Genomic DNA, 14,795 nt, shown 5'->3' with positions numbered 1-14,795 from the left:
CTTTCCATCATGGCAGTTGTAGAGTAGCTGTGGCGAGTCAGTGCTCAGAGGTATGAGTCCTGAGACACCCATCCATATAGCATCTGTATTACCTTCTATGATGACCTTATTTCAGAAGTCTAGCAGTAATACTTCCTCAGCAATTCTTAGAAGCAAATATATAAGGTCAACCCATATTCAAAGGGAAAGGAGTTAGACTCCATCTCTCAAGAGAGGAATGTGAGAGAATTTGTGATCATTTGTAGAAACCTCCACAGTCTCCGTCAATCTGCACACCTGCCTGTTCTTCATAGAGACACTAAATCTTTCTCTGGTCACAATTACAATCACCATATTTCTTCATTTCTGTTACAAATTTTTTACTAAACATCTAATTGCAGATGTAAATATTTTGGAATGTGTAAGATGCAGTTCAAAGATAAATGCATCAATGTCGTTTCTACTTTTTAGAGTTACACTATCTGTGGCAAACAACACAAAATAAAGCACTGAAAAATCCAATAGTCAATATATCCAGTGAGTATTTATTGAGGATCTGTTATGTGTCAAGACACTGTCCTAAGCACAGAGTACACAGATAAGACTTACGTTTTGCATTCAATACTCATCTATATGATGAATATAATGAAGCATTTTAATTAAGAAGTATGTACCATTTTATCGGTGCGTACACTTTCCTCAAGCTCTCTAATAATTTCCATTCTGCTAAATCTAGTGGCACCCAGTGGCCCCTGTATACAGTTGGGCACAGTTAACTTTCTTGATATACTTTGTTCAAGTGATTTCTGGGCCACTGCTTTCTTGATTATTTTATTTCATTACCTTCTCTTCTCATTGTCCTTTGTTGCCTCCTTTTTCTCTTAATGTGGAATGTCCCAGCACTCAGTTCTGGATCCTCACCTCTTCCTCCTCTATATTCTCTACTTACCATCTTATAGCTTTTTATGTTCTTTATAGGCAATGACTTCCAAATTCATTTTTCTAGCCCTAACCTTCCTATGAGCTCATCTCTACAACTGCCTACTCAGCAAACATCATAGGCTAAACTTAGTAGGCTCAAAACAGAAATTTTGATTTCCAAACCCACTCCTTCCTGGTATTGTCTACCTGATTTAATGAGACCATCATCTAACCCTTATGCAAAATGCCTAGAAGTCATCTTTGATGACTCTCTTTTTCGTTAGTCACCTTATAAATCCATTAGCAAGTCCTGTATAGCTAATACTATAGTCAAAAATACATCATAATATGTATACTTTTTTTTTTTACTATTTCTATAGTTACAAGTGTCATCTACTTACTATACAGCAAATGGAACATAGTAGTTGCTCAGTAAGACTGGTTGAGTAAATTAATATAAGCATGAAATCCAAGAGTAACTTAAGGATAGTGTTTGTTCCTGCCACATTCAGACAGTTTCCTGGAGAAGGAAAGGTTATCAGATAAAAATTCCAAGTAAAACAGGATTTTAGAAGGCATCTAATCTCCTTTTGTCAATATCTGAGACCCTATAAGGGATATTGGCATGGGTAGCTATCTGAATCCCAAAAGGAGTCTCTCAGGACAAACCCTTAATCAAGAATACTAAACATTCTTCTATGAAACAAATATTTTCAAAAAGTTATAAGAAAATCTGGAAAGTTAATGTTAACAATTTCACTTTGTTTTTTCCTCCTTTCTCAAATTTAAAATGACTTGAAGATGTAAATTCCCCCTTTGACAAATTCATAATGACTTGAAGATTTAAACTCTTACCCTGTCCCTGCTTATTGTGAATTTCATTTCTGTTAAAAGTTATTTTCCTTCTTTCTTGGGTGTTTTAGAGGAACATTATTTTTACTCTCACTTGCCAGAGAGAGTGCATTTTTTTAAAAAAGTAAATATGGTTTTTAGCTTTAAAATATCTTTTTAGAAAACTTCCCTGGAAGCTTATACTGATACCAAAACCAAATATCTTTATGTGTCTTGTCACTTTCATAGGAAATAATAAAACTCCCCCATTTCTTAGCAGCTTATGACTTCATATCCAATACCCCAAATTCTATTTTGAAGGAAATTGTGTATCCAGGTTATTTTTATTTCCTATGTAGGGCTACAATCAGTTTTCAAACTGTACTGTTAAGATCTTGTTTTATATTTTTCTTTCTCCCTCTGTCATTTTTATACTTCTTTTTCTATTTAATTATTTGTTTATTTATATATTTATTTATTTTTGACATGAGACATTTTAGGTATACTTATTTTTGCTCTGTTTACCTTGTTGGAGCTTTCAAGAGCACTTTAGAAAGATGTATTAAAATTAGTTATAGAGCAAGGTTTGACTTAGTTAGAAAGGTTCTTTTAATTTGCCTCCCCCAAGTGACCTACTCAAATTGCTTTTAAAAAATGTTCTGGGCATGCCTGGCAACTATCTGATTGGAAATACTACTTTGGGAGTGCCTATTGGGAAGATTAGTCCTAGGGCAAGTTACTCAACCTTTTCTGTGCTTAATAGCTCCTTTGCTTCTTAACCTGAAAAATCCAAATTAAGGAAGGTTAAATGAAGTGAGCTGGTTTGAGATGGCAGAAAGAAACAGGACATCTTTAAAGCCTCATAGAAAATGCCCCATTTTATCCCTATTTCCTCTTCCATAGATGGCATAATAAAAGTCATAACACCAGCAACACAAGTTAAGGTTTGTTGAGTGTTTCTTATCTGCCAACGACGGAAGACCCCTCTGTGAAGCAGGCACTACTCCATACACAATCTGAGGTTCAGATTAGGGACATCATTTAATTAAGTAACCAACAAGTAGGCAGTAGAACCATAGTTGTTCTACAGAACTCTAGTCTGTTCAACTCCCAAGCCCACAGACATGGAGAGAGCCCCCTTCCTTCCTTGCTCTCCCCCTCCTCAGGCCCTTTACCTTGGCTCCAGTACCAACACCCAGCCCCCAGTTGTTTTCTTTTTGTTCTCAGATGTCTGGAGGGGCATAGGGCAGAGTAATTTTGCTGTCTAATGGGCGTAGGTAAGCCATCTAAATACAGAATGTGCTAAGGACAGGCCTGGCTACCCAATTATAGTCTCCTTTTAGTTTTGGCTAGAGAGAATCCCCAGAGCGAGTGTTAAACTTGGTCACCCACGCTACTTCCTTTCTTGGCTGAGAGTCAGACAGAGTGAATTCTGGATCCGGCATAAAGTCTTATTCAGGAAATAATAACTGACACAACCCAAGCACTCAGTGTCTCAGCTTTGAAACTGAGTTCATGATCATTGCCCAATTATTTTGGCTTTGATAGGGTATAGGCCTGGCTTCAAAATAAACATGCCAGTTTTTTTTTTCTTTATTGGTAATTTATGGCATGCTGCCTTTTAAAATTATAATAGCAACTCTATAAATTAGTAGCACTTATATGGAAATATTTTCCGAAGTAACCCACTCCCCCAAATATGTAATGTATTTATAAAAATCATTTATGAAATAATGTCTCCACCATCAGCCATATTTACATGATAATTCTTTTAAAGAGGGATGTTCCTCTTCTGGAAAACATAGAAATAGTTCCTTTGGGGAAAAAAATTGGTTCATGTAACTAATTATTTCTTTCTAATCTATTTTGTTATCATTTGACATTTTATTGAGAGACATAAAGTTGGGGCGCATGGGTGGCTCATTTGGTTAAGCAACTGACTTCGGCTCAGGTCATGATCTCATGGTTCACAAGTTTGAGCCCTGCATCCAGCTCTGTGCTGAAAGCTCATAGCCTGCTTCAGATTCTGTGTTTCCATTTCTCTCTGCCCCTCCCTTGCTCATGCTCTGTCCCTGTCAAAATTCAACTAAAAAAAACTTTAAAAATTAAAAAAAAAGATGTGAAGTTAATTTCTTGAAAAAAAATTTTATTTTTGATGCCTCTTAAACTAAATACAATATTTTGTAATATATTGAATAGTTGCAAAAATAAAGATGGCACAATGTGTATATATTTAATTTGAAAAGCAACAAATAAAGACGAAATGACAAAATTGAAAGTCTTAATGCCCAAGTTATTTGAAAGCAGAATATCTTGAGAAGTAAGTCATCTCAGTATAGTTACATATTAAGTGTAAGTGCTATCAGATCCCTCTACATATAATTGTGGCTTCAAGGATAGGAGGAAATAATATCCAGTACTAGTTTTACTCTTCCATGAAACTTCAATGAAATAAATTTTGTTTCTTCCCAGCTGGCCTCAGTAACCTCTCTTATTTCTAAAATCATAATTCTCCTACTTCTTTACATGTCTACATTCCTTCTTTATTCCCTGACCCCTAAGAATAAATAAAATCTCTATTACTACTTTTACTTTATAATGACCTTACATTTTATAATTATATATTTACCTACAATTATGTTTTACAGTTTAATTATCTAATAATGATCTTTTGCACTGTGAGCTCCCTGTGGTCAATAAAAATCATGTGATTTTTACTCACATATCCATCCACATCTCTAAGGATAGTGTTGACATAGTTGGTGCTCAATAAGCACTTGAATAAATTAATCAGTGAAGGAAAAATTGAACTGTGATCGATTTATTTTTCAGTATTTTCCACCAGACTGTGAATACAGTGAATTTCAAAAATTAACATATATTTAGTGACGACCTACTATGTTTCACAGTATTTAGGCACTGCAGATAAAACAATGGATGTAATCATATACAGTCCCTGTCCTTATGGAGCTCATAGGTATGTGGGTGGGGTGGAGGTGCAGATATATAAGGAATCTATAAATAAATAGTATTTGAACAAAGACTGAAGCTGTAAAGAAAAAGTATAAGGCATTGTATGAGAGAATAGTGGGGTCTACTTTATTTTTTTAATTATTTTAAAAAAATATTGTATGTTTACTTTTGAGAGAGACACAGAAAGGCAATGAGTGAGTATGGGGGAGGGGTAGAGAGAGAAGGAGACAGAATCCAAAGCAGACTCCAGGCTCTGAACTGTCAGCACAGAGCCTGACATGGGACTCATGAACTTTGAGATCATGACCTGAACTGAAGTCAGATATTTTACTGACTGAGCCACCAAGGTGCCCCTATGGGAACTACTTTAGATTGGAAGTTCAAGGTACTTTTTCTTTGGCATATTTTTTACAAGTTGTTATTTTTATTATATTTTTATGAATAGCCTATATCTGCTTTCTCTAACCTATATGACCATAAAAGAAAACATTGTACACTTTCTTTGCTCTTTTCAGAGCTCTAAATTCAAGACTAAATATATGGTGATCACTCATTATATCCTTAGTAATTATTTGGAAATATATTCTGTTTAAATTTTTAAAAACTTATGGCATAAATAGGAGGCTAGAGAAATTTCTGCTCATGGACTTTGCTAAATAACCAAACTTGTAAATAGTCAACTCACACAAAATCATTTTAAAAAACCTCAATCTTTTGAAACCTAAGGATAACTGTACTGGATTTATTTCAAGTGAGTACATTATAGGTTTGTCTAAATGAACTGAATTATTTCCTGTTATTGATGTCCATAAACTCTTAAAAACAGTAACTTTTCCTCTAAGCTGATATAAATTGGCTCTTGGAAGTAGAATTTTTTAAAGAGTTTTCTTTCAGAGAACCATATTTCAGGGAAGGACTGATCTAAATAACTGAAAACAATCATTTATTCTATTTCCTTTTCTCCTGTATCATCAGTTCAGATGAGATTCACTGCTAAATTCACATGCTATAAGAGATAAGAATAGACTGATAAGAAGAGGTATCTGGAAGGTGAGAGATTGTGGATAGGGAGAGACAGATGAGTTTTCCTGTATAGAAATTGAATAAAAGCTTTTCTCTGCCCCTTTCTAAAGGGAAGTACACACACACACATTGTTTTCTGCCCCTTACTTGGGGGAAACACATACACACAAACACACACACATGTATGTTTGTATATTTTATCACCACTTCAGTCATATCCTAGATTCATTTGTTGTGATACAAATATCTTTTAAATAAGTAGCAGGAGTAAAATATCTTATAGTTCTTCATTTGCCCTTTTTAGTTTGAGTGCCTGGAAATTAAGAAATTTGCATATCATTAGCTGTTCAACAAAGACTGAAGTCCACATAGATTTTGTATACTTTGATTGAAATTAAATTTATTAGACATTATTCCCTTTAGAAGGTTTCAGTTGGATAGCAAATTGTAGTGTTAGTGCTTATAAATATAATAAGATAGGGGCTACAAAATCCTTTATTCGCTGTTAACACATAAATTGTCATTAATATGTTATCTATTAACTGTACTTTCTCCACTAGAAGGATCATAATGAAAATATTTCTCTGGGTAATTTGAATGATTTAGGATGGGAGAAAATTTCCATCCTTAAGGTTGGGAGTAGATGTCAACAATTCCAAATAGGCTTCCAAATCCAGATGACCTAGTTAATTTTATTTCAGGGCAATGAACAGATGGTGAGTGTTCTCTGTCTATCTGGCATTAACGCGCACTCTGTCACCATCAGACTTAACGGTGGCAGATGGCAGTTGTATTAGCAAACATTCAGTTCTCTTGCCTCGGTTCTTCCCTTGGGACTGAGGAAGGCCCAGCCATGGCTCACAGCTGAGTCACACTGTGGCCACCTCTCTAGTAAAGCCCGAGGAGAGAATGTCAAACCACCGGAAGCCCTCAGTAATGTGGGCTTTCCGGTTCACTCACAGCAACCCACACAGCTGGGGCTTCTTCAAAGGCCTGTGGTAGATATTATGGTCTCAGTTTTAAATCCTACTGGGGTTCAGTGCCACTCCGGGGCCAAGTTGAGCGTTTCTATGGGAGTGGTGGGTTTTTCTCAGACTCCTGTGGAAAAGTGCTTGGATATATAAAGGCAGCTTATCATGGTCTCTGGTGAACTTCTTTGGGCAGAAAAGTAACCAGTGATATTTAGCAGAGTTTTGTCTAGCAACACGAATCAGTTAATGACCTTAGTTGATCAGTGGAGCATCAAAGTATCACTGAAAAAGACCATCTTTTTTTTTAAGCAAGATCTTCATTTTCTGGAAACAAGGCAGGAATATGTTACAGATGCACTCATGCATTTGTATTCATACAAAAGAGTCAGTGACTAATTATTGCACATTTAAGATAAGATGAGTGCTTAATTTATGAACGAACTGTCTCTAAGATCTTCATATCATCAGCAGTTCAGACTGTGAAGATGCTATCTTAGGAGATATAGGAAGTTTCAGAGAACCTGAAAAATAACCTTTGCTTTCTAGAATTTATAGGACCAAAGAAACAATACAAAGGAACGAAGATGATTGACTGATTTATTAAATCATTTGTTCCTGTTTTAGGGACACATATCTTTCAATATGAAAGACATTAAATTCTTAACTTTTTAAACATCCCCTTTAAATTTAAAAAAAGACTATTTTTGTAGAGTTTTAGGTACACATCAAAATTAGAAGGAAAATACAGAGATTTAGCATGTAACTCCTGCTCCAGCAGATGCATAGCATCCCCTATTATGTACATTCCTTACCAGGAATTGACACTGCACATCATATTCATCCAAAGTTCATAGTTTACATATGGTTCCCTCTCAGTGCTGCACATTCTGTGGGTTTGGACAAATGTATAGTGACATGTATCCATCAGTATAGAATTATACAGAGTATTTTCATTACCCTAAAAATCCTCTCCACTCTGCCTCTTCATCCCTCCCTCACTCCTAATTCCTGGAAACTACTGATGTTTTTATGGTCTCCATAGTTTTAACTTTTCTAGAATGTCATGTAGTGGGAATCATACAGCACGTAGACTTTTCTGATAGGCTTCCTCCACCCGTTTAATTTTGATAACTTATTCCCAAACTGATGTAATTGATGATTTAAATTGCACATTACATGATGCAAATTTGCTGTCATCAGAGCTGTAAAACATGCCAGAAAAGGCATTTTATAATTTATCTTTCAGTTAGGAATTGGAGATACCAAGCAATGTTGGTAGCTTATTATTTACTTTTTTTAAATGTTTTTTTTCAATTTATTTTTGAGAGACAGAGAGAGAGAGCGTGAGCAGGAGAGGATCAGAGAGAGAAGGAGATAGAGAATCTGAAGACAGGCTCCAGGCTTTGAGCTAGCTGTCAGCACAGAGCCCGACACAGGGTTCGAACTCACGAACTGTGAGATCATGACCTGAGCTGAAGTCAGACGCTTAACTGACTGAGCCACCCAGGCACCCTGGTAGCTTATTATTTATTGTTACCTGAAATATATACTAGAGATAGACTTTTCTTTGATTTTATTTATGGTGACTATTCACTAGCCGATATAAAATATTTAATAGTAAGCCAAAATCTCTTTGGGGTTCGGTCCCATGATGCTGAAGAGGGATGTACAACTACTTCAATAGTGACCTCATTGGTTACACTGTTCAGGGTACATTATAGTCTGCATATTACCTTTCATTCAGGAAATAATAAATAATTGCCTTAAATGTATTGGCAGCATCTCAAAATAATATAGAACATAGTGATCTCAATCTCTGAGCTAAAAAAAATTGGAGTGCATTGGATACATACTTCTAAGGTATAAGCCTACAAATATATTGATCAGGTTATAATACATTTAAAGATATGATAGAATGGAGTCATCTAATCTGATGGATGAGTTTTTTTTATTTCTAGTGACTTAAATATACCTTCTTACTAGGAAACTAGCAAGTTCCCCCAGGTTGCTTTTACACATGCTTGAATTAGTATCGGTCTAGAACATTCCTCTAAGTAGGATTTTTATATGGGATAACTGGAAAACCTGAATTTTATAGGAAAATGTACCTTTGATGGTTTCTTAAGTATAAATCAGAATACACTGCAGTTCTAGTGATTTCTGAATAGGGCTATAAATTGTATATTCTGAAAGCTTTAGAACTGTAAGTTCTTGTTTTGTTTTATTTTGTTTTAGAATTATTCATACAATTGACTCAATACTCTGCTTTGATTTGCTATAGAGGTCTAAGTTTACTTATGTTAATCTTGTAAGAATGGTGTCAAATGTACTTTTTTTCTGGTAGCTTTGGAGGTGCTTTTGGAATTGATATATATTTAAATGTGTAGAATCATTGAATTTTAGAACAGGTATAGAGTCTGAGTTCATCCTAATGGGGTAAATCTCAGAGAGTTTGAGACTTAAACAAGGTCACAAAGGTAAACTGGAACTGTCATTAGAACCTGCATCTTTAATAGTCAATGAATAAATCCGTCCTTAGTGTTGATATGACTAAACATTGAAGTGAGCATCCACAGGATTCCTGTAATAAAATCTGACAGGTGGAGGCTAAGACTTAGTTATCTACCTCAAGTTGCTGCCTGTACAGAAAAATTTACAAAATCTCCAATGTCAAAAATATACTATGACAAGAAACTTCTGCCATCAGAGTTTTGAAGTCTATCTTGTTATCAAGAAACTCTATTACAAAATAGATACTGATACTTAAAGCCGCTATTTGTCCTCATATCATATATAGGATACATCATATGTCATTAAGAACTTTCCTTAGCCCATGAGAGAAAAAGATCCTTATGTGCATCCTGGAAAACATCTTAGAGACGGGGAAAACTCCGCAGGAGACCTAACTCAAAGGTAGGCTATAAATGGCAAACTTTACCAAGTTCCTAACTTTCCCCAGCTCCTAGCTAAGGCCCATGGTGAGTGAACACATGAATAAAATAAAGTTGATTAAGAAGTACATAACATTCCTTGTACTGTGCTAAGTGCTTTGTGTTATATTATTTCATTTGATTATTTTAATAATATACTGAAGTAAGGACTGCTCTATAACTCCCATGTTATAAATGCAATAATAGAGGTTTAGAGAGGTTAAGAACTTTTTCTAAGATCATGTGGTTGGTTTACAAAGCTGATATTTGAATCCAAGTCCATCTTAAGCCAAAGGTTTTGCTCTTAACCACAGCCCTAAAATGGTTAAATTTTATAGTGCAGGAGAACAATATAGAAAAGTCATACCTTGTAAAGGCCTGGTGAGTTTCAGAAGGTGAAAATATTTGGGGAATAGGTACGGAACTGGCTTTCAAGAGCTAATTCTTAAATATTCAGGAATTTTGCCAGTTCATTGTTAGACTGGTGATAGCATAAGATCTGCTAGAGCTGAGGTATTTATACCACAGAAACCAGCAAATGTTACAAATCAGGGCTTTGTTTCTACGGAGTCGATTTTCGAGCACAACACTAGCTACTAGAATTTCAGTTAGACCACAGAATTTATGAAGGAGAAAAAGCAGGAGAGGAAGGTAGAAACTTACATTAAGGTCTATAAAGAGCCCTGGTAAATGTGAGCATTACCATGTTTTTACAATTCACATTGGATTATATCTCCTCTCAATCTCTAATCCTCTGCCGGCTTGCAGCTGTCATAAAATGGAAACTCCACATCCTGGAGTTTGGCTTGTGCTTTTGTCTTCAATCTCACCTCTCCAGTTCTCTTCCTTTCTCCTTTTCACTCTCCTGTCAAGCTAACAGCCTCACTGATCCACTTATTTGGGTCTTTTATGAACAGGTTCTCTACAAACTTCGTCCTTCACATAAGTTTTCCCTTCTGGTTTTTGCATAGTTGTATTCTTCAGATCTCAGCTTCTGTGTCACTTTCGGAAAGTTCTTTTCTTGACGTCCAAATCTAAAGTGGCTGCCCAGTGCCTCTGTCACATCAGCCTATTTTAACACTCTGCTTAGTACTTAATGGTGTGACACAAGGGTTAAATGCCTTGTCAGACTGCTGGAGCCCATTATTACTTCCCCACTTACTAGCTGTGGGACTTTATGTGAGTTGCTTATTCTATGACTCAATTTCCTATTTGAAAAATGGGATATAATTATTTCCTCATCATGGGGTTTCTATGGAAATTAATATGTGTAAAAGAATACAAACCACATGGGAGAAAGAACAGTGATTGGCCCATGATAGCATTCAAAATATTTTAGACAGCATTGCTGAGAATTGTATTTACTAATTTGTTGTCTGTTTTTCTCAACTACAATATAAATTCATTAGGAACATGTACCTTATCTATTCTGTTTGCTTTTAATTCTTCCCTATCACTGATTCCTAAAACAAGGACCTTGGGCAGGGTAGGCAATGGGTGAAGGGGCTGGAAGCACGACATGGGTCTGTGATTCAGGGTTTTTGTTTGCCTCCTTGACTTTTCTCAGAAGTCATTCTTATATCTCTGAACTTGTAACAGTGGAAATAATGTAGATGTGTGAAACAGCCTTGTGGAGGTAATATAAAAGTGAGAGAGACTTTACTCTCTCAAATGGAACACAGTTCATTTCCAACTGCTGGTAGCTATTTAGGAATACTGACCCAGTGCTGTGAGATCTCTCATTTATCAGGAGAAGTTAGAAATGTGGACCTTTTTTGGCGTGAAAGCTCCCATAAATATTTACAACTTCAAAATTTTATAAATGACTTATGGCTCAACAAATCATGTCTGTAGGCTAGACTTGGCCAAGGGCCACCTGTTTATAGCCTATGATCTTGAACTTGAAGTCTTGTTTTCCATTATAAGGTCAGTGTCCTTGTCCTTTGCTCACTATCTGACACTTTGCTGGCAACATACTTGATGACCATACTCTGCAGTAGCATTTTCCTGATTCTCTGTATTCTGTATCCTCCACTCACTATACACACCCTTTCCCATATGCTACCCTTTGCTCTGGGTCCTATTCCCTGGCTTTAACAGATTATTTACTGGAGAGTAATGTGGTCCACACCAAAGTAAGCAGGGTATGCCATGGAGGTGAGGATGAGGAATGTGAGCTGTCTGGTCTGGGTCTTTTATTTAAATATTTACTATCAAAGAAAGATGTCACCTAAGACACTTTCATTTCTCATTTCTCTCCTCCCTCCTTTTTCCTTCCTTGTGTCCAATGGTGACATTAGTGTGATCACTATCTTAAGTCAAGGGCTTGATCTGAAAGTGTTTATAGAGTTAACTGTGACAATAATGCCTTCCCAATCTTTGTTTTCTTCTTTTGAACATATGTATGGCTGGGGAAGGGGCATAATCTAGAATAGTGGTCTTTGACTTTTTTTATTGTATGTGTTCCTACTAATAAAAATATTATATGTGTGTTATGTCTGAATGTTTGTCATCTCTCCTTGCCCCCCTCCATGCATATGTTGAAGTACTAACCCTCAAGTTGATATTATTAGGAGGTGTAGGTCCTTTGGGAGGTGATCAGCTCAGTAGGGCAGAGCCCTCAAGAGTGGGCTTTGTGCCTTGTAAAAGAAGCCAAAGAAAGCTCCCTTGCCCCTTTTACCTTGTGAGGGTGTAACAAAAAGATGGCTGTCTAAGAAGCCAGCCCTTAGTAGACATCACATGTGCCAGTGCCTTGATCTTGGTTTTCCTGCTCCAGAACTGTGAGAAATAAGTGTTCGTTGGTGAATAAGCCACCTAGTGTACTGTATTTTGTCATAGCAGCCTGAGCACGCATATAACTCCATATATGTGAGTTTCTTTAATATTTTATATGCAATCTAGTGCTCTAGTGTATTTATACTTTAAAATGCACATAAATATCATTTTAAAATAATGAGATGAAAAATAATGAGATAAATTCCACAACTGTTTATACTGCTCAGGGCATTACCAAATACACTTCACTCTGGTCTAAAGACACCACACCCTCTAATAAAGATGCTCTACCAGCCCGGGGAGTGAATGGCTGTCCTATCTGCTCTGTTCATCAGTTTTGTGTTGAAGTGCAGTCCAAGAGGGACGTGCCCTGGTTGGGGCACAGCCTGGGGCTCCATCCTGAGGTGCAGCTGGGGGCCATCGCCCCAGGCTCTGTGCATCAGACAGCTGCTTGTTGAGCCTTTGCCTCAAAAACCAGGAGCTTGTCTCTCTTCACTTTGAATTTCTTTCTTCATTATATTAGGGTTGTACAGTTCACCTCAAAACATCATAAAATAATGGGAGCTGTATAGAAGTCCCACTTGGAGCTGAAAAGGTGCGTATCAATCCCCAAACACAAAATCTTCCAACACCAGATTATAATGTGCTTACTGCACCATTTAACTACAGTGCCTCTCTCATCTCTATCACTCACTCTGGGAAGAAGGGTGTTTGATTGGCTTTTCTCGACATTGGCAGAGTGTCTGGCATATTCCCTAGATTACTAAGTTTATAATCTCTGACCTAAACCATGATGCCAGGAATGAAGTCAGAAGCTACAGTGTTTGAGGCCTCATCTTCCTCCCACAAACTCAAGGACAGATTTATTTTAACAGCTGTTCACTACCTGATCTGAATTACGGGATTTCTGGAAAGATCAAGGAGAAAGCTAAACAGCACATCTGTTCCAATCATAGGACCATATTTCTAGGAAGCTGGAAAAACAAAACATGCTATTGTAAAATATCTCAACAGTCATTTTAAGCATGATTTCACCTTGATTGTAAAAGAAAGTATCTGCCTTCTTAGCATTCTTTTTTCTGGGGATACGGTTAATATAGTGAAGCCCTTGTGTCTTGCAAGATACTCTTCTGAACGCTGGCAAAAAGCTGACCTGACTTTTTAATTTATAAACATTATTTTCTCTGCCATCTAATTCTTTGTTAATCATTGAACCCTGTATTTCTTTTATGTGCTTTTTGATTGAAAAGCAGTGACCGACAATCATGAATGCTCTCCTATCTTGTCATTCAAAATGCCTTCCACATTTCTTTATCCTTAGCTCTTTTCAAATTAAATTTCATTAACTGAAATCATTCTCTTTCTAAAATAGGAAGGCATCTGACTTGGACAAAGCTAAACTATGCATTCCTATTACTGAACTGTCAAACCTAATCCTTAATGTCCCTGCTGCTGCCGTCTTAATTCCTCACCAGCAACTGTGCATGAATGTGCTGTGAGAAGAGACAGCTGGTTGAAGTGTCTCATTCTGACAAATATTATCAATGGTTCAGTGTCAGCCTGGGGAGACACAACAAATGGCATTCCACAGAGGTTACTTTGTGGGCCAGTTAACATTTTAATCAGTGGCTTGAATACTGGAATAAAAATATTCTTAGAATATCTGTGATAGACACTAGTGTTCATGGTGGGAATAGACTCAATTCCTGAACTGCTCTCTACCTTATAATATTTGCGATAGCTGGGAGAAGCAGTGGATGACTTTATAAGGAAATGAAAATACTAGCAATACTTGCTCTTGTCACCTATACTGAATAAGTCCTTTCAAGGCAGGACAAGGACTCCTGTCAGTTTCTACCTGTATCCTAGATCCCTTTGTCTTCTCTTTGCTTCCATGGGATTAAAGCCTCTTCATGGTTTATTCTCATTCCTGGTTGTCACTGCTTGCAACTCAGCCTGGGTTTTAAATATCCTCGCAGCTGTACTTTCTGAAAAACTAGGATTATTAAGGCTTTAACTACAAATATACAAGGAAATAGAAAGGCTTTTTAAAATTCCAAATAATAGGGATTATTAAAAGCTAGAAAAGCTCTTAAGAGTAATACTGATCATAGGTTTTCTGGTATACATAAAAATGCAAATGGACATAGGTCAAAGAGTCACCTTCCTGAATCATTTTCTCTGTCTGAATTCAGAGTCTAGACCAAGCTCTGAACCCAAGTTCAGTAGATTCCCATTGGCGCAGTGGCATTGCTAATTCTTTTCAGATTAGGCTTCCTGATCTTCTCTGTTTATCATTTCTTTTTCTCTGAATCTCAAGCCTGTTATTCTTTCATCAGAATTATTCTTGTTTCTCTGGTACTTTCCTTCTTCTTGGCAATTTGAAAGAGAA

General features: G+C 36.5%; 1 long non-coding RNA gene across 1 annotated transcript in view; it reads left to right on the top strand.

The window, feature by feature from the left end:
• LOC115305494 overlaps positions 1 to 14,795 on the top strand; it is a 57,645-nt gene that overhangs the window by 32,931 nt on the left and 9,919 nt on the right. Inside the window, exon 3 of the long non-coding RNA XR_003914808.1 lies at positions 9,496 to 9,611. This is a non-coding gene — a long non-coding RNA (uncharacterized LOC115305494). The remainder of the gene's footprint in view (positions 1 to 9,495; positions 9,612 to 14,795) is intronic.

This window comes from Suricata suricatta, chromosome 10, assembly GCF_006229205.1.
Source record: "Suricata suricatta isolate VVHF042 chromosome 10, meerkat_22Aug2017_6uvM2_HiC, whole genome shotgun sequence".
Lineage (NCBI taxonomy): Eukaryota > Metazoa > Chordata > Mammalia > Carnivora > Herpestidae > Suricata > Suricata suricatta.
The sequence above is the reverse complement of the archived record's forward strand: the minus strand, read 5'-3'. Positions and strand labels throughout refer to the sequence as shown.